This window comes from Anopheles maculipalpis, chromosome 2RL, assembly GCF_943734695.1.
Source record: "Anopheles maculipalpis chromosome 2RL, idAnoMacuDA_375_x, whole genome shotgun sequence".
NCBI lineage: Eukaryota > Metazoa > Arthropoda > Insecta > Diptera > Culicidae > Anopheles > Anopheles maculipalpis.
In genome coordinates, this window is record NC_064871.1 from 19736661 (window position 1) to 19756092 (window position 19432).

The following is a 19432-nucleotide window of genomic DNA, read 5'->3' on the forward strand; positions in this document are numbered from 1 at the left end:
GAAATTATGCCTCCATGATGCTGCATATCTACGGTGCAAATGAACCCGCGCTGCAGAAGAACGTGGCCAAGTGTGGTTTTGCTTGCTGCGTTTGGTCGCTACTAATACCGCAGTTTTGTATGGATTGTAAGGCAAATGTTCGTCAAGGGGTCACTGATGACTCCTGCTATCTTTAAACCTTTTGGAAAGTTAACGGTTGGAAGCTTCGATCAAGTAATGCAAAAAATATGACGGTGGAAAAATTGTACAAAAGGGTTCGTCGCTTTAAGTCGTTCGTTCGAATTTGTTTGAATTATTTGAACAAAATGTACTATTTTGTTGAGCTGTTTTTTACAGTTTTGTACAATTATTATAAAAATACTATACATAAAATAACGTTCAAAATAACTTACAAAATCAAACAATAATGAAAGCATTATAGCGTGCGGATGCACCACTTTCCCCGATCGAAAAGATCTATCATAATATTTCTCTAACGAACGATCACTCCTCACTGTACTTACGCCCGGTACTTACGGTAGCACTCGGCCCGCTGGTGGTTTCCCTTACCAAGCGAGGGATAAATTATCGACTATAATTAGCCTTAGGGAATGGCTGGCAGAATGTGAACCTGCCGCTCGCACAGCCGTGGTATATTGCTTGCTGCCGTTTTCTTTGTTGATCTTTTTTGTTCATAAGCTCACTTATTGCTTACGCTCGCCGTGCCGTGCCGTATGAATTCAATTTATTTGCACTCCTTTGCCCTACAGCAGCATCCCACTGTTAGAATGTGGATGGTAAATGGGCGAAGCGCAGAGATGTGCTTTGGGGTGTTTTGTTTCCATAAGTTTTTTGCAATTACAGTTGCTTGCAATGTGCCTTAGTTGTGCTCTTTTGGTTTATGCGCTCTTTGGTCTATGCGGTAAAAGAGCACTGCGCCGGAATGGTAAATAAAGCTGAATCCGTAGTATCTATGAAAGCAATCCGATACAAAAAATAAGCACAATCGGAGAAGTATGTCTGAATTGAATGAAATAGCTCGAAGTTGCAGTCGAAGAAATGATAGTTTTTGTTTCGAAATACATAATTTATGATTAAGTTTTCCTTTTCAAACTTATTTACCAATAGAACATTGAAGTAATCTTTATTGTAACGATATCAAGAATGTATGCATAAATCATATTCATGATAAATTATTTCAACAAATATATTTGCGAACCACAGGCACAGATGTTGCTCCAGGCTTCATATACATCGATTCGTTTATCGCAGATTATCAACACCCGAAGGGATAGATAAAGTCTCCAGCCCTGACTCCACCTTTCCAAAAGGTTGGCACGATTTTGGCGTTAGACACGCTTGGTCTACTACTCGCGTGCCCAAAGTGCTTGCACATAAAAATGTTTCATCCTGACATCAACTTTCGCTTCGATCGTGCATACGCTTCGATCCGTATGCAAAGTTACATCGCAGCCATACAAACTCACCTGTTCAACAGTACACATATGCTCGTTCCCTTTCTTTACTCTCAACTGGCTCGGAATGTTAGTAAAGCAAATCGTAACTTGAAATGTTCTCACGTGTTTGAACCACTCTTTCGCTTGTTCTTCTTTCAGACATTTACCCAACTGCGTGCAGTTTAAGCTCCGCTGGCTCGGGTTGAGAGGCCGTCGATTTTGAGTGTGCAGTGTTAATAGCAAATAATAACAGAAAGAAAGGTGAATACTGGGACGGACTCACGGTTCAGGCAGACAAACACTCACACAAACAGAGGGCAAGCGGATATTCTGATGGGTTGTAGACTTCCCAGTGTCCAGGTAAGATTCTTGGGGTTCAAGAAAATATTGTTTATTTGTGGCATGTTGAAATACAGTTGTTTAAACACCTTTTCTCCTGCGCCACGTGCCCGAATCAATGGTTTGGGTTAGATTGTTGATGGTAGAGAAATATGAGCTCAACCATATGTAAATGTGACAATTATGAAAATGAAGCTGTCACCCTCATATATTGATTTAAAAATATATTTGATCTAATAGATACTATCTACAGTTGTTTTCGCATCCCAAATGTTCGTTCATCGATTGATGGGACGCGAGTCTTGGTCGCGGTTTCTTCTGCACCGGATTGTACTGCCCATAGAAGGGATAGAAATTTAATCCACAATCATCGTCGTGCCCGTGTTGAAAGAGAAATCGAGCCGGAATTTTGGGCGGCCAGCGCAAACTTGATCGACAACCGACGCCTGTTGCCGCCCGAAGGCTCAAAATTCGCACAAAATCCATCCAGTACGTCAGCCCTGGTCCTGTACTTGAAGCGTGAGGCGAACTCCGACCAACCGGTGTCTGTCGCTCGATCGACCCGGCCGGCAAGTAGAAACGTCTTTTTGCACCCTTCGACTGGTGGTTGCGAACGCGTGACCACCACCCGAAAAAATTGGTTCAACTTTCCCGCCTGCTGGCGAAGTGGATGTGTCGGATTGGGACGTTTGTCTTCATACCGATAGGGATTAGAGCAGTCGCACATTGATCGCGAAATGTCAAAAACCAGAGGCGAGCAGTACAACTTTTGCGACGGGTTTTAAGTACCTTTTGGTCGACCTATATCCTACATCCAGCATACGTGTAATGCGTATGCCACTAGAAACATCTTCAACTGGCCGGAAGTGGTACGTAAAAATCTCGACATAATCAGCCACATGTCAAGATCTCCGAAACAGTGAATGTTAGATGCGGTTCCAAAAAGCCATCCAACTAAGACAACTGGCTGCGGTTTATGCCCATTTTTTGCGACCATAACTTCACTTCACTTCAAATTAGATCTTGTAACGAACGAAATCTGATGCACGAAGAGTTTGGAACCCAAGAAAACCTAAAATCACGCAACAAAAACAAACCCATCGAAATATACCGACATCTGTTGGGGTGTACAACGCCCTACTCGAGGAGTTGAATCCGAAATCATTGAAAGCCAAACACAGCGCTGCCGAACCAAACACGCGGGGATAGGGGGCCAACGGCTGCCAATTTCTCGTGTCCCGGTGGTTTTATTTTTGCACGGCACGCTGACAATCCCTGTGTTGCTGCGGCTTGTTTCCGGCGGTGACGCGCGAATATGACGTTCCGGAATGATGCCCCCAACCCCGAGCATCCATTCGTTGGCCAATTCGTTTGCCAATGGTGCATGAAAGCTTCCTACTGACAGCAACAAACAGCGGCCAACAAAAACCTTGGCGATACAGGAGAAAGGAGGTAAGAACGCAAAAAGGAAAACAGCACTACATCACACGTGATGATCGGTTTTGGGGCGGTTTGGAGCGATCGCTGATTAGGGTGATTGGAGATTGTTGTTTGCGGAGGGAATTGTTTTGCTTCGCGGCAATGGCGGCCCCCGGAATGTGATATTCAATTAGCTTCGGGAATCGAAATTATGCGTTTGCGGGAATGGAGAAAGAAAGCCATAGGCTGGCCGACCCGAAACGGGGACAGATGCGAAAATTCGTGTGCATATGTGTGTGTGTGTGCTCTGTGAAGAGGGAAGTCGGGAGGAGAGAAAATGTTGCGATTAACAGACCGTGCCCGAAAAACTGGACCATATTTAGGCGCTGCATTGTGGTGAGGGAACGAATGCAGTAGACGAGGGCTTATCAAAAATTGCTATCTTTATGGAATTGTTTTCTCCCAATGGTGTCGTTATGGTCAGTGAAGTAATCAATTAATAGAGATGTTCCGATAGATCGATTATGATATTTCGGATCGGTGCTCGTTTCCTCTTTTATGCGGAGGAGAAACTTTGGCGCTCAGTTATGCTCTCTTTGAATGGTGCAAAATATTTCTTTGAAAGGAAATACTTTATCGAATTATGTCATGACACATTTCCAAGTGATAATTTAACTATTCAACCAGTAAGCTTTGAAACAGATCGTGTGAAAGCGACAGTCGCTCAAAACACACAAGTCCCAGCCAAATTCTATTATTTCGATGTAAAGCATGACTTTGCCCACACTTTACCGTTGGCATTTTCCCCCGATGCCTTGTGATGATAGGTTTTGCGACCCCCGCCAGTCATACTGACGAGCCCATGTCGATGATGTTCGATGGTTGCGATGATAATCTTCTTAAACTAAGGTTCGTCCACAGATCCGTGCAGTGCACAATATTTTAATTTTCAATTATGGCCCATATTCGGACCCGTAGTCAAACTTTGAAACCTGACAGAGGCGTTGAATGGGATCGAGACACTTCGCCGTTCAAGCCCAAGCGTAATTGGGCAACTCTAAAAGGTTCGGCAAACGGGGACGGTTCTTTTATTTTACATCGAACGAAAGTGAATCTCTAAACATTGTTCACCCTGCCTGTCGGTGAGGTGACGCTCGAAGGGTTGGACTTTGTTCCACGATGGGCACATTACCGAGACGGTTAACATATTGCGCCCGGCAAACCATCCTGTTTAGGGCAACAGGAACAAAGTGAAAAGTGGTAATGTTGAGCACACAAAACACAATTTCAACCGTTCCAGCGTAAGAGAAAGTCTCTTCCAGTATGGCGGGAAAATTGTTATTTTGGGTGGTGAAGTTACAATGAGAATGATACAATGCCGGTGCACGGCGCAAGACGAAAGAGCAAAAGAATAAAACTCATAACGTAACAGCCACACAATGAAAGTGTTAAAAGCATCAGTTTGCGCTAGGGCATGTTATTTAGTCGATTCGGGTGAATTGTCATCTATTAGCAAACACCAGGGTAAAGGGTGAAAGCAATCGTTTATGGTAATGCGGCGTGTGGTTCCTCCACCGGGAAAAGGGACGAGTTTGGGATGCGTAGTACTCGGAGAAATGTGAACTGGAGCGTTCCCTTTGAGCACTGCACTCGAGGTACTAGAGAATGCAGTCACAGATGAGTGTGAATATTTTTAATGCTTTTCTTTTTTGATTAGCTGGCGAATGTTAAGTGTCTGTAGCATGCACAAATGAAAGGGGAAGATGTCAATTGGAGTGAAAATTATGATTTAAGAGAAAAACTGGTTCTAGCTGTAGTTGAAGAAATCTCACTACTGGAAAAAAAACAGGAAAAATCTAAGAGTAACAGAGAAGTAGATTTTAGCTAAGGAACTGTGTTTAGATCCAAATATTAGAATAGCCTCACAGAGAGTGAAAGATATCTTGGACAAGAAAGGTTCGCTGTACATATCTGAGACTAAGCAAACGGTCGGGTGGTAGAGATGATAATGACGCCGGTCTTCACACGGCAGGACGGTGTTGCTCTAGTAGATCGTTTAGCCAAAAAAAGGGAAGATCTGATGGAAAATTGTTCTTGAGCGCACTTGATCGCGCTTGTAAAAAATATCTTTCCGATAGTGGACGCGTCGAACTAAGAGACCCCAACTTGTCCTCCGAAGGCAAAATAGCATTTTATTGGAAACACTTTCTCAAAGGTGTCTGGGTTCGTAGGATCCATTCATTTTGTATCCATTAAATCTGACAACTCAAGATGCTGGATAGTTTCCTTAGAAACACTTGGCATATCATACTTCTTAAGCTTCTTTAGTCTGCTTGGACAAAATTCACGTTTTCGTTTGTTGGTCGGTCATATACATCCACGTCCAGAGCTAGTCTTGCAAACGAACTTCTTTCTGTTCTATTTTTTCCTGGCATAAAATCGTAAAACGTCAAAAACTGAAAGAAAAACCAAAGATTTTACGTTTGTTGCCCGCCTCACAAACCATTGCACTCACATACAAAAAGAAAAGTAAAACAAAGATGAGCATAAAAACTAGTTCATTCGCTGCACTTCTCTATGTGCTCGCTAACGGTAAATACACATGTTATTCGCTGCATTAAACAAATGGTTGGAGGAGCGAACGTTTTCCCTGCGGAAGCCTCAAACCCCGAACGCGATCAGCAAAAATGAAAACGGAATATGATAATTGGTTCGCGCTGATAGCAGACAGCCAAACGGCGAGTGGATAATATTAGCACAAAAAAGGGGTGCAATAGTGGTACACGTGTCAATCGCCGATGACATTATCTTTTCAACATCGCAACAACGCAATCGGGACGCATGGGAAGTTGCCACATTCTCACCGGTGCATTCCATTGGGTGATGCACACACACACCGATTCGTACCACCGATCGATAAAATTACAAATCAATCCTTACCGGTGATACATCTATAGCTTGCTTTTTGTTTGTTTTTTCTCTCTCATCGTAGCACTGGTTGCAGATTTTCCTTCCCTTTTTCAATCTTGACTACGATCATTTTACTTAACAAATAAATTATCATTCTGCTCACGATCGGCGAATGCAAGTTGTGATGCGACGTACGCGAAAAGGCTGGCTGAAGTGGTAAACTACCGTGGCAACAGAGTACGCCAATGTCATGGTTGGGGATTCTCCATGTTTTTTTTTCTAATTGTCATATTACAGCTTACATCGATCCAGTTTGATCGTTGAACCGTTGAAACGATTACACGAGAATGACTGTCGACTAAAGGTGATCAATGATCGATGTTTTGATGGCGATCAGGTGCCATCTTTAGTGAACCAAACATATTTTTTACATACATTATAATAAATAAAGCAGAATAAAAAGAAACGTTTTACACTCAGTGCGATTGATCACGTTTTTGTGGCATAATCGGTATTCCCGATATTGTGCTGGTGTCAACTTGTTTTCTGTTTGCTGTTTGAACAACAATTCCCACGTACTGTCGTGTGCTTCGACGCTTCCATGCTTGCCGCACTATTGGAATAAAAATCGTTTGAACCAAAGCCTATTTTTCCCACCGTTCCCGTTGCTATAAGCCATCTGCGATTTCACTATAAAAAAGTAGGAACAAAAAAAAAACACTTGCGCTTTAACCGTTTTTTTTTCTTTACAAATACAATTATATTTTCACTTTGCGGGATGCCTACACGCTCGTTTCGTTCGATTGAACGAAAACTCGCTCACTTGTGGTATCGTATCGTTGCATCGGTTCTTCCATCGGCCGGCGTGCGTTTGTACACTTGTCCACCTCCTTTTTTGCGATACATAATCGATCCGACTGCATTCCGGCCAGCAGGATGCGTTGACCCACCCGCGTTCGAACCGGGCATGATTAGGCCTCGAGAAACTGGTCAAGTGTCATCATTGAGTGTATTTATTTATTGGCCCGTTCGTTAGATTCCCTTTTGGCGAACGTTGTCGTACGTGCCCGTTTGAACTGGAACTCGAGGTCCCGATTAACGTGGGCTGGCAATTGACGCACACAGTAGTTTGCCCCGGGAGTGTTCGAAACGGTGGCACCGGCTAACAGCGCTACCAGGGCAGCATTGTAAATCGCCTTCGTAATAGGAAGCACCAGCTGTCTGCTGACCAGGAGAGTATATTTATTAATTCAATTTTATTCCACTTTGCCGGCAGGGTGCGTTTGTCTTGCATTTGTACTGTGCACCGAGAAACTGATTTCCGAGGGTATGAAGACAACTGGAAATTGAAAAATACCACATAACTCTACACTCCTGGATTAGTGTGTAGGATGTTATTAATAGAATATGGGTTTCGATTTTTCAAAGGCCATAATTATCCAACGATGAAACAAACCTTAGCTGATTTAAATTTGAACTTTAAATGGTTAAATATTTTAACAAAAAAGAACACAATTTTGTATTATCGAAATTCTGCTCTCGGACCGTTTGCCAGCATTCAAAATGTAAGCTCTAAACGATTCCATGTAACCAGAGGCGTCGGATAATGCTGCCCATAATAAATTACGAATAATTATTATTAATCGTTTTGTCTAAACCCACCAGCTCACCAGCAGGCGTGTGAAACGGAAGCACATCTTTTCAGCGGAGAAATTCCCCTTCGGCCTCCGATTACCATCGTCCACGATCAGGCAACGCTGGCTTGATAAATGAAGGATAAAAAGGGGCTGCTGCTGCTGCTGCTGCTGCTGCTGTCGAGAATGCTACAAATCCGGCCATCTAGCCACTGGTGATGCGTAAATCTTGTACCACACACACACACACACACACACACACACACACACACACACACACACACACACACACACACACACACACACACACACACTCCAGACAACACGCCACACTGTAACGGAGCTGACTAGGAAGAAGTTTTCGCGATCGAACGAACAGCCCGCAGTAGCTGGCGCAACAGGTCGGTGATCAACGAGATCCGAGTTGGTTTTGCGCTTGTGCTGCGGGAAATAATTGAGATATCATGCCGTTTGAATTGAATAAAAAATTGCAGTAGCGCAACGTCACTTAAGAGCGATGATAAACGATCCTTTCTAAGGGGACCTGTTGCGAATGTTTGCCTAAATGGCTACAATCTTGTCATGTTTCATGTTCAACAGTCTAGGGGATTGATTTCAACGTATCTTTGGGTGTTTGAAATTGACTACAATCATATTTTTGCTCAATTTAAGCGAGAACGAATTGAAGAATAGTTCACCACATTTATCTTGTTGCTGATGAACAATGAAACGAAATGTCTACAAGATCATAAACATGTATCACCACCATTGCACCACCTCAAACATGGCACACGAACGTTTCACTTTGTTCCAACACTTTTCATACAATTTTGACCGTGTGTTGCTTGTTTTACTCGCCACAAACTCCCGACAAAGATAAACGCTTAAAACGACTAATTATCCGCTTCACCCAAAGCACTTGCGATAGTAGCCGAAGGTTTCAAATTGTTTCTCACCAGCACCATCACCCTTTGCACCCTGATCACTCGTATCATTTCGGGCTAAACATCGGGTATTATTTCAAAATTCATTCATCTTCATTGCTCAATTTCTCTTTCAAGCTACCAGAAAGACGTGTGGCACAAGAAAGATAAATGCACGTACCGTAATACTTTCATTCGACGTTGGTTGTCGATCAAAGCAAAAAGAAGCAGAAAATATTGCTTGATTGCTTTCTTTTCGAGCGAAAGGGAACATCTTACAGGCATCTCCCTAAGGCTATCAATCAATTTTCGCCGCTAAGCTCTTTGTACATTTCGGTGGAAAGTGGCATGGCGCGAAGGTCAAGGTTGTGTTGGTTAGAATCGTTCCTTTCTTTTCTACCACTTGGGCGTAAAGTGCTAATGCTCCCGGGAGTACGATCTTGGAGAGGATCGTACTTCGCACAAGTGCTACATAAACACGAGTATCTTCCCGCATTCGTCCGACAGCACACAGCTTAGCCTCTAATTAACACCTTTAATACTAACCCGTCCAAGAGGCGAAAGACGTTCTGGTTAGCATACGTTCTTTTCGTTGCTGAATAGATCGTGACCGACGTCGGGTACAAGTAGAAAATTAAAAACAACTCACAGCCTCAGTGCACTGGATGATGGCTAAAGAGCAAAAAAATGCTGAACCGCCTCGGAAGAAAAGCGAGCAGCGCGTACCATTCCACGAACTAATTGTCGGTATCTATTACGAATATCAAACGCCGTCCAACACCGTCATGCAATGGCCATAAGCGGTTTCGGAATACGGGAATCGAGATGTTCTATTAATAGCGTACACGAGATGCGCATTCGAAAGCTGCTCGAACGAAATTCGTACGAAAGACCTCAATGCTCGATGAAGCGACGAACTGTCATCGGTGCCATAATTATTTTGAAGCTTGATTTAGCTGGGTGGTGTTTTTGCTTTAGAAATGTGTTCACGGCTGTTCAGAAATAAAGTTGGTAAACGTGTGTAAAGCACATAATAACCAGGAAAACCCGAATGCTGCATAAAACATCTTATGTTTCCCCATAACCGCACGCAAACTGTTTTTCTGCAACAATGTTGCAGATTCCTGTTCCTGTATGGCGCCACCATCGGACAGAGCAATCGCACTAATTTACTCGACTGGCCCGTATATAATCAATGCAGCAGTTGCGACCTGCGTACCTCTACCACTCACACAGAAGCACCGGTATTGGTCGCACAACATTAATTACAACCCTGTCAATGGTTCGTCTTCAACCTTCTCCGTCCAGCCCAGGGAATAGAACCAGGAAACCATCGTCGTGGTGGAACAGTGTCAGAAGTATGAGCAGCTCAACTCCAAACGCGCTCAAACGCTAGCCCTGATTAATGATAACTTATCGAGCGCTGCGAAGCATAGAAGTAATGTGGTAGTGCAAAATGAATTTCAGCCAAAGAATACACACGACCGTACGACGGTTTGGCCCCAAAAACCGCACAACTTGAATGGAGAGCTGCTTGTGTACGTGTGTGCAATCTTACTGTCTTTTGCTATCGAATTACAAGTTGCTCTCGTGTGGAATGGAGTAGTAATTTGTGCGATTGAAGCTCCGATGGACCCATATTTGCAACATTGTGTCCCCTTTTTCTACCTTTTGTGCCGTATATTTGAAGCCATACCGCTGTGTCCGAAGGGCGTGAGAAACCATGGTCCGGTAAAGGTCTGGGCGAAGTTTGTTTCTTCCACCGACCCCAACTCCAGGCATTCCATATTATTTCACTCCCTTAGGGAGAGATTTCTTGCATGTGTGTCACTACACGTCTGGCTGAATGATTCATTTCATCCGCGCATGCTCCTGCCGGATAGACGAGCAATTAGTAAAGGCGTAATACTTTTAATGCTGGATGTGGACCATGCATCTCGGTCGTAGGTCTTCTTGTACTGCAGCTGTTGCTGACCTCGTTATGTAAAAGAAGAAAATTGCAAACACACAACTGATTGCTTGCTCCTTTTGCAAAGACAGTTTCCTTAGCGCACAATATTCTTTTTGAGTGTAAATCAACAAAACTTGAGCTTATACAAATAGCATTCACTGCTATCGTTATCGTCGTTCTACTTCTAGCAAGAGCTTCAAGCATCCGTGACTAACGAGAAACGATCAGCAGAACCGTTGCTTTAGAATGTACAATTCATAACACAACATGTCTTAAGTGCTTCTAATCTTGCTAGAACACACCGCAGAGTGGGTAAATTGTTGTTTAGAAAAAAAAACAAGAGCCTCAAGGCAGGAAATTAAACGTTTTCTTCGAGTTCTAAGCAGCTAAGCTGGCATTACGACATAGTCAGAAAGAAATGGTAGCAAAGCTGTAACGTCCCAAACTCTTGTCTTCCCAACCATTTCCGACGAGCGTTAGGAAGATTTATCGCTTTATTTGGTGTCATTTACTTAAGTGCAGTTTCGTTACAATTAAATCATCCAGCCTAACATCTTATGCCTTGTTTATAACGTTGATAAATGACTGAAAAAATCAATTTTTAAACTGAAACCTTCACACCCTAATGAGATTTGTGGAATACATCCATTTTTTTGTTTTGTTTTCGGATGTTAAGTACAGATTGTAATTAAGCTTCATTTCTGGTAAATAAAGCAGCAAATGCCATTGAGCATGTTACACCGAAAGGTGTGCAGAGAGGTAATGTTCACAGTTTTAAATTAATAACGAGCTGGTAAGTTGTAAGCCATTCATCACGCTGGACTGTTATAAATTCTGCTACGTTCGAAGCAGTTGAGGTTGAAAATTCCACACACACACACACACACACACACACACACATTACGAGCATGCTCAACGGAAATAGAGGGGATACGCGTTTCTAACGCATTAGCTTGTTTCCACCCGGTCAGGACTGTAGCAGAAGTAACGTTATCCAACGGCACGGTCGAAGATTGATTGATAACGAGTGAGTGTGATTTAAATTTATGGATTATCCGCAAGCAATTGGTTTTGCGTTAACCGAGCCGGGCAGCAAGCGTTCCGATGCAGGTCGTAACTCTTGCAGACACGATGAGACACGCGAAACACGACGACGACGACGACGACACGAGACAAAGACGAATGATGGCAGAACCGTTCTTGAAAGCTAAACAAACAGCTCACTATCAGCTCAGCTACAGCTTGCAGCGTTTTTTTATTTTTCTAAAACGAATGGTACGAGAATGAATCGCTGAGAAGATGAGTCCTGCTCTCATTAGATTTCCGTAGCTGCTTAGAAAGATTTTCATTCTCACTCGACACAGGACGGGGGACAGTTTGTGGTAAGGAAATGGAGCCACTGTCACATTGACATCACTTTGGTCGATTTATGGTGATGGGAGTTGTTGGTATCGATCTGATTGAGAAAGCAAACATGGAAGCTTTGAACAAAATAAAAACTGGACCTGAAGCAGTTGGACAGTCAACACGCAGCCAACATTCCTTGGTGCAATTATAGCGATTACGTGAGAGTAGCCCACGATGTGTTCGTATGAAACTGGTCAAAATTAACGTCATGACTCGTCTTGAAAAAGTTTGTTACAAATATTTGTTGCGCTTTAACTGATAAATTGATTGGGGTAAATGACCACACGCAACAATCGAATCAAAGTGCAAAGTGCAATCAAAAGGGTCGAACAATAAAAGCGAGCCAAAGGGCAATTTGTATCTGGATTGTTTTCAATTTGGCTAAAAGATACTTCACAGAAAACATCAATGCGTATTGATTTGAATGTGATAACGAAGAACAATGGCGGCTGAAGGAATTGCAAAGTTGCACATAATGACCCTCTGAATCATTCTTGTCTTAAAAATTCGAGCTGGGTGGTATCGAAACGCAGCATTAATCCATTTCATATTGCTGTAAAGTTTTATCTTTCTGCATGTTTAAATACACTTAAAAATATGTGAGAGAAAATCATTACCGTGATTTAATGCAACCTGCACTGCATTCGGTTAAAGTGAAAAATTCTTTGTGTATTGCAGCTCTCTTTCGTATCGATATAGCTTGGTGTTTGCGGTTTTGTGGCTGCTAAAAGACACCGTTTTACGACTGCATTTTCGGTTCATCATCCCGTTTTTTTACCAGCGCCCCACAGTGTCCAATTTCACTTATGTACTGAGGCATTTTTGTGTGTGGTTTCTACATCTTATTTTCCTTCTTTTTTGTGAGTGCCAGACGATACACATCCCACAGTAGCAAAATACTGTCAGTGACAATAATTGGTGCCGGTACAGGGATGAGTATGGGCTTGGGAAGCGCTACTCGAACTGCTTCTCTTTGCTGGACCACCCATCTGCGGGTCGGTAGGCATGAAAGAGCGGGAGGCCTTTCACGGGACCTTTCAAGTACAAAGTGCTCCTCCCAAGACTAACACATCTGCCTGCTTGCCTGCCTTACAACCGAACCATTGAACCGGAGGAGGCCTACAACAGGAAAGATGGGAAACGAAAAGAAAATCAAGAAACACTTACTCATCATTTAAACTTATCTCGTTGAAAGTGTAGTTGCGCTCAAAACGAAGAAAGGAAGTTAATTTTCCTGCAATTAATTAAAGTGTGTTTAATGCTCATCACCAAAAACCTGTTGCCGCCGGATAGAATGTGTTTAATTGTGACCGTTCAGGTGGAAAGCGAGAAGCATACTGCCCATGAGCATATTGCGTTTCGGACGGAATAAGTCTCAAAATTTGTATTATTTATATTTTTTGCGACACTAAAACATTTTTGTACGTCCAAGGCCAATACTGTCATAAACTGGCCCATTAAATCATCAAAGCGAATCAACATCTATTTCATCCCACACGGTGCTACTTCAGCGTAGAAATGCCGTTGTGATTCGATCTGTTATCACAGATGCGCGATGGTAGATAGTAAATCAGAAGCCAGCTGCGCGCAGCCGTTTCCAGCATGCCGGAAGGTGGTGATCATAGTTTCACGCCTGTCACAAACTGATCCACTTATCCAAGCTACGGCTACCCCAGCACGGTTCAGGTTCCACCGGACCATTCACTACACAGCTAGCGCTCGTGGTGTGATCGTAATATTCAAATGAGCCGGTAATCAATTAGATATATTATCATAATCGAACCATTTGTTGCTGCTGGGAATGGGAAATTTTTCCCTCCCATCCCAGTTGGGGTTGTGTGTCTGTGTGTGTGTTGGCTGAAGGGGTCGATGCACAGCATGGAGTCGTTCGTTGAAAAAAAAAAACGGGAGACACAATCCGGCGAGTGCGCGAGGCCCGTTGTTCAATGATTGATGAGCTATTGCTCAATCGATGGTTCGAGCTGTTGTTGCGTAAGCGACGTCCCCGTGAAGGGCAGCCAGCATTCAAACATGCGTCCGATCTGGACGACAACCACGATCACCACACGGAACCGTTACCTTCTTGTGGCCGTGTCGGATGGCAAGCACTGCTGTGGAGATGCTACTGGGTGAAACGATGGTTAAGTGTTGAAAATCGGTGAAAATCGATGGTCAATTGGAGGTGCCCCGTGATCGAGCTGGTCTCGGTGACGGGTTTGACCATAGGAATGAAATCATTGAGTCGAAAAGGTGTGAGTAAGTGTATTTTTTGTGGGAGACAAACTCAACTCTAAAAAAAACGGAAAACGATCTAAGACTCAGGATGGGTACAGCAGCTCTTCAGCTGTCACGTAGTAGAATATCTGTCGCCCGTTTTGCGGGTTAATCGTCGATTCGTTCCACCGGTTCCCCACTAGCTATAATCTTACCGATACCGATCGATGTACCCCAACCATGTAGCCAGCTCGATGAAATGATCCCGAGCTCAACCACCACGCAGTCTTCTCACACGCAACACGAAACGTGTCGAAAAACGAAACCGCGAAGAACGAGCAAGGGCTTAGGGCCCGCGCGAGATGTGCTACACGATTAGATGCATCGATAAAAACATCGGAACCGTTACGATACCTCACGCCCGGTGCCTGCGTTAATTAGGCGCGTTTACGCATCGAGCAATTTAGCCATGTCTTTCTTATCTGTTGTGAGTCGAATTTTACATGCTTAAATCTTACCGTAAGACTTGAGGCTTTGGCGCATGTAATTTGATGTAATACGACTTTCACTGAACGCGATCGTGCGTACGACTAGGGCACACAAAACGATAAAAAAAACAAGCAAACTTCAGTGAAATGGAAACCGATAGCCGATCGCGGTGCGTAGTAATGATCGCTCTCCTAACGGGAAAGCGTGATTTTCCATTAGCAAGAACGCTCAGAAATTCCTGGAAGAAAGCATCAGAGTGACCAGCCATCAGTAGGGTGATTAGGATTATGGGGCTCACTGATGTAAGTATGCCGTTCCTGGGGACAAATGGCGGTCGATAGCGGATGATCGATTGAATGGTTTGCCATTTTAATCACAGGCAAGGATAATTGTTGTGTCGTGCACTAGGCTACCTTCTATGCTGTATCGTTTAAATCAATAGATTAATGTAAACCTACTGGTCTAATGATGAAATCGTGGAGATCGAAAGCAAATAGCCAATAATGCTAGAGGAAAGAATGGCTACCGTGCAACACTTGTCTTGCGCTGATGATGGCAACCAGCTAGTCCATAATGGTGCGTAATGGTGCTCTAATGATAATGGGAAGCATACAATGGCTCTGGCCTGTAATGGGTGTAGGAATTTAAAATATAATTTGTTTGTTTTTATCAACATAACATGGGGACATATTGTAGATAAATTCCTCAATTTTGTAGAAACATTTCATGCTCCTATAATACGTTTGAACTTCATTAAAATCATCTCCGTTGGGAAGTGGTAATGGTAAAGATATTACGCTCGAAATTAATATCTTTACACTATTAACGTAATGAGCTAGAAACATAATAACTTTCTAACGCTCATCAATCTTACTGGTATACAAGAACTTTCACAGCGTGGTCCAGGTTAACCACAGTGCTTCAGAGGGCAGGCCAAACGTTCGCCTTTCCAGCGTTAGTCGTGCATCTCTCGGTTCGACTTTCTTATTAACACAGCTAGTTACCGATCAACCGATTTGAAGAATATTAGAGGTAATTGCTCACTGAACTTCACACACACTATGAAGTAATCCGATTTCTAAGGCTTCATTTCAACCGGGTGAGCAATAAACAGGAAACAAAACCAGCTGGGCGCCCACGACGATGGACAGTTATGTAACTAACCTAGAAAAAAAACGTAGGAAAACCCAGCCACAGTCAATCAAGCTGTGGCCAATATGCACACACGATGGTGCATCAAATGCAAAATCATACCTAATCTACTTCATGCTCCCACACACACACGCAGAATGGCGCCTACCGATTTCCGGCCGGCAGTGGCCACAGCAACCGCAAGTTGCTTCCGTTCGATGGAATTCAAAGCTAGAGCACACACACCCACATTCGTGTTTCAAATTTCCACCACTTTTTTTTTCACCCATTCCAGAGGAATGCAAATGTAATTCCCCGATCGCTCGGAACAAGAACAAAGCGAAACGGAAGCCAGCGCAGCTCGGGCTTTTTCCACCTCTTTTTCCCGGGCCCCAATCCTTCACACCACCGGACCGGGTGAGGTCATACCGGTTACGTTTAATGCAATAAGCTGTGGAGGATTAATTCGAGCCACGGTCCGATCGCACCCAGAACCATTTTCCCTACACGGTTCCGTGTGCACCTCTTTTTTGTTGCGTAAAATTCCGGTAGCGGTCTAGCTGAACGGGATTGATCGAAATGATAGCAATTAGCCGGGCACCTTCTGCTGGTGCACGCGGATCGATAGGGCGGGTGCTGGGAAAAGCGAGCGGCCCGAGTTCGGTTCCTTCGGGAACACCCAACGGATGTAACCTTTTGCAAGGCGTGTGCGAACCGGACGGCGGCAGTACAGTAAATAGCTGTACCTAATAGGCTGCGTACGTGCATCGATTCAAAACTGGGCAAAAATGGACGAAAAGCCCCATAAACGTTTCCATTATGGGGCATGTGGTGTACTGCACTCATTTGCTCTCCTGCAAATAGGCGAGGAATGCTACGGGGACGTAATAAGGTTTATAGGTGAGCATGGTAATGCGATAGGTGTTTGAATTGAATTCCTCTTACCCGGTTACATTAAACGGGTATCAATGAATGAATGATTTGAGCCACGATTAATGAGACGAAAAGACAAATGTGCACCTGCTACACCACCAACGACTGCACACTGCTAATGTGTCAACGAACCTCGAACGTCACGCGAACCTTTCGTTTACATTTTTCTCAGGCAGTGGTAATGAGTTTTTTTGTGCGCTCCCCGCTAAATGACTATATCATTATCACACCCACTGGACACTCCTTCCACTACGTCACACTGTCACTGTCATCTGCCCTTGGGAATGCATCCAAAGGTTCGCTGGCCGTTTAGCCTTCGCTAACTTACCTGCTGTCCAGTTCCCCTGGTTTCGTTTGGTGTCTCGTTTAATTACCAGCTCGCCAAATGAAATCGAGTCCCATTCGTGGCAGCACATTCGCACTAAAACACGGCTCTACTTGATCGTACGCTTTCATTGCGCGCATGGTGTTTGTTTACAGTTCGCGTGTGACTTGTCCGTTTTCCAGCCCGGTGTGAGAAAACGAAAGAGAAACCGATCTTTGTTACTAATCGTTTCACCGTTCGGTAAAGAGGGTCTGAACCCGTATGTCGCTTTTTCCACCATCCATTGCGCATCATTTCACTTCTGTCCGGTTTCGAATTTAGCCGCAACGCAACGGATGAGATCTAGTCTTGCAACCCACTCGTCAACGATCGCGATGATTGGCATACCGACGAAAAAACCAACCCGCCGATACATACGAGGCGAAGACCCGCAGAACCGGACTGCATTGGGACTCTTTCGAGTGCAGCTTTCTTCTCCACATCCTGTTGTCCGAGGGACAACGCTAAAGCGAACGGAGGGTTTTGTACATTGTTACGATCATTGTTGGCGAAATGGTGGACAGTACGCCGAGCCGCAGAACATCGAGTAAAATTCCAACTTTAGCTTTAATTAGATTCATCCAATAAAAACAAATACATCGCTACGGACTGATGATGATTTCTAGCAGTGTACGTATCAACCTGAGCCTCGGTAGCCAGCGCGTACAGTGGCTCATTTAAGCCTCATTAGCCCGGCAAAGAGATGCTGTTTTGCTCATTACCATTAGTTTATTGCACCGCTCAAAGACATTCACTCTCGCAGAGAGATAAAGCAGTAAGGCATGTTTTCATTAATCAAAAGAGATTGTTGTATTACGCTGCTGAAACGAAATCCAGATAAATTTCTATTTATCCAGAAACCCTGAAAAGTCACGTCATGTCCTTCAAGCGACACCTCGGAATAGCTTCTGTACGTTACATGATATTGTTAAGCATCATTCTCGTTACCTGTTAAACTGCATTCTGCGCTTAGCAAGCGATGATTGTTCGCATAATTGCTACTGCAACCTCCAAAATCATCGAACGTTCATCAATCATCAGAGCACGCTCCAACCCGGCTGCCTACAGAATCGCCGTGACCATTGGTTCAACGCAGATGGGATGGACCCGCCATGACACTGTATGCAAATAATCCTGCCAACTCATTCCCACGTCTCGGTGGTCAAACAACTCGGCCACGACGTGCACGACGTGAAAGCAGACGCTGGCTAATGTTTGCACAGCGCTTCAACTCTTCGGCGCCTGGACCCGGACACAAATTGACAACTTCATTCATACTCAAACTCTTGCGCACCCTGGCAGGCAGGACCTTTTTGGCAATATGATTGATTGGCAGATGGCGATGGCGGTTAGGATGAAGAAGGTGATTAATGGTCAGGATGATAATTGCTTATGTCAGTGAAGATTTTCATCACGTTAACCGGAGGACTTGTGTGTGTTTCTTTCCGCAACGGGATGTTTGGTTTAACTTCGTGATCACTTCTTGATCAGGTTGTTGAGCCGGACACCGTTCTAAAATGGGTCAAACATGTTTTATTGCATTGTAAACAATTCTGAAGGTCACCTATCTTGAAATTCTTGAAATTGAAATTCTTAATTGTAGGTCAGGTTTTAAGTTCTAAGGCACAGGATATAGTGGCTTGAGCTGAAATGCAGGTGGCCCACGATCAGAATTGAATATCCAGTCTGGATTTCATCGGAAACAAAAAGAAAAAGAGCAAACTCCCGGTATCACTTCACACCATGCCCATAAATGTACGATCATCACGTCGACTGTTATCGGTCCGCTTCATCGGAACAGTGTCCCAAACGGTGATCCGGGTGCGTGTAACAGCTGCGATTGCGATCGTGTTGTCGATTAGCGCAACAGTGCCAACGTCGAAGGTCACAACACACACATACATACACCCCGCGGAAGAGATTCTCCTACCGGGACCCACCCCGCCTGAAGGGTTGAACGAGGCGATTTACAAACCAGCTCGGAATGTCCCGATTGGTAGCTCCAAAAAAGGGAACTGTCTTCGGGAAGTCACTCAACCGATGTAGTCACTCTCGGTAAGCGTTGTTTGATCATTGGAAGGCACTGACACAGAAAGCGTTAGGGATGTTTTCTTTTTGTCTGCGCCTCGCGGTTTCCCCATGAAAGGATCGCCGCACGGGTAGGAGCGACGATGCTCGCGATGAAGTAATTCGAGCTCGAGCCGCTGACGGACTTTGTTCACTGCAAATAATCCAACCTCAGCAGCACAGGAACAAATGGCTCCAGAGATGAGCGTGCCAAA

The 19432-nt window shown here is 44.1% G+C and overlaps 1 protein-coding gene across 1 annotated transcript in view; it reads left to right on the forward strand.

Moving 5' to 3' along the window:
* The first annotated feature begins 1716 nt into the window (after positions 1-1716).
* Positions 1717-19432, forward strand: part of LOC126557350 (serine proteinase stubble-like) — a 50081-nt gene continuing 32365 nt past the window's right edge. Inside the window, exon 1 of the mRNA XM_050213079.1 lies at positions 1717-1796. The gene's annotated coding sequence lies outside the window, so the exon portion shown is untranslated. The remainder of the gene's footprint in view (positions 1797-19432) is intronic.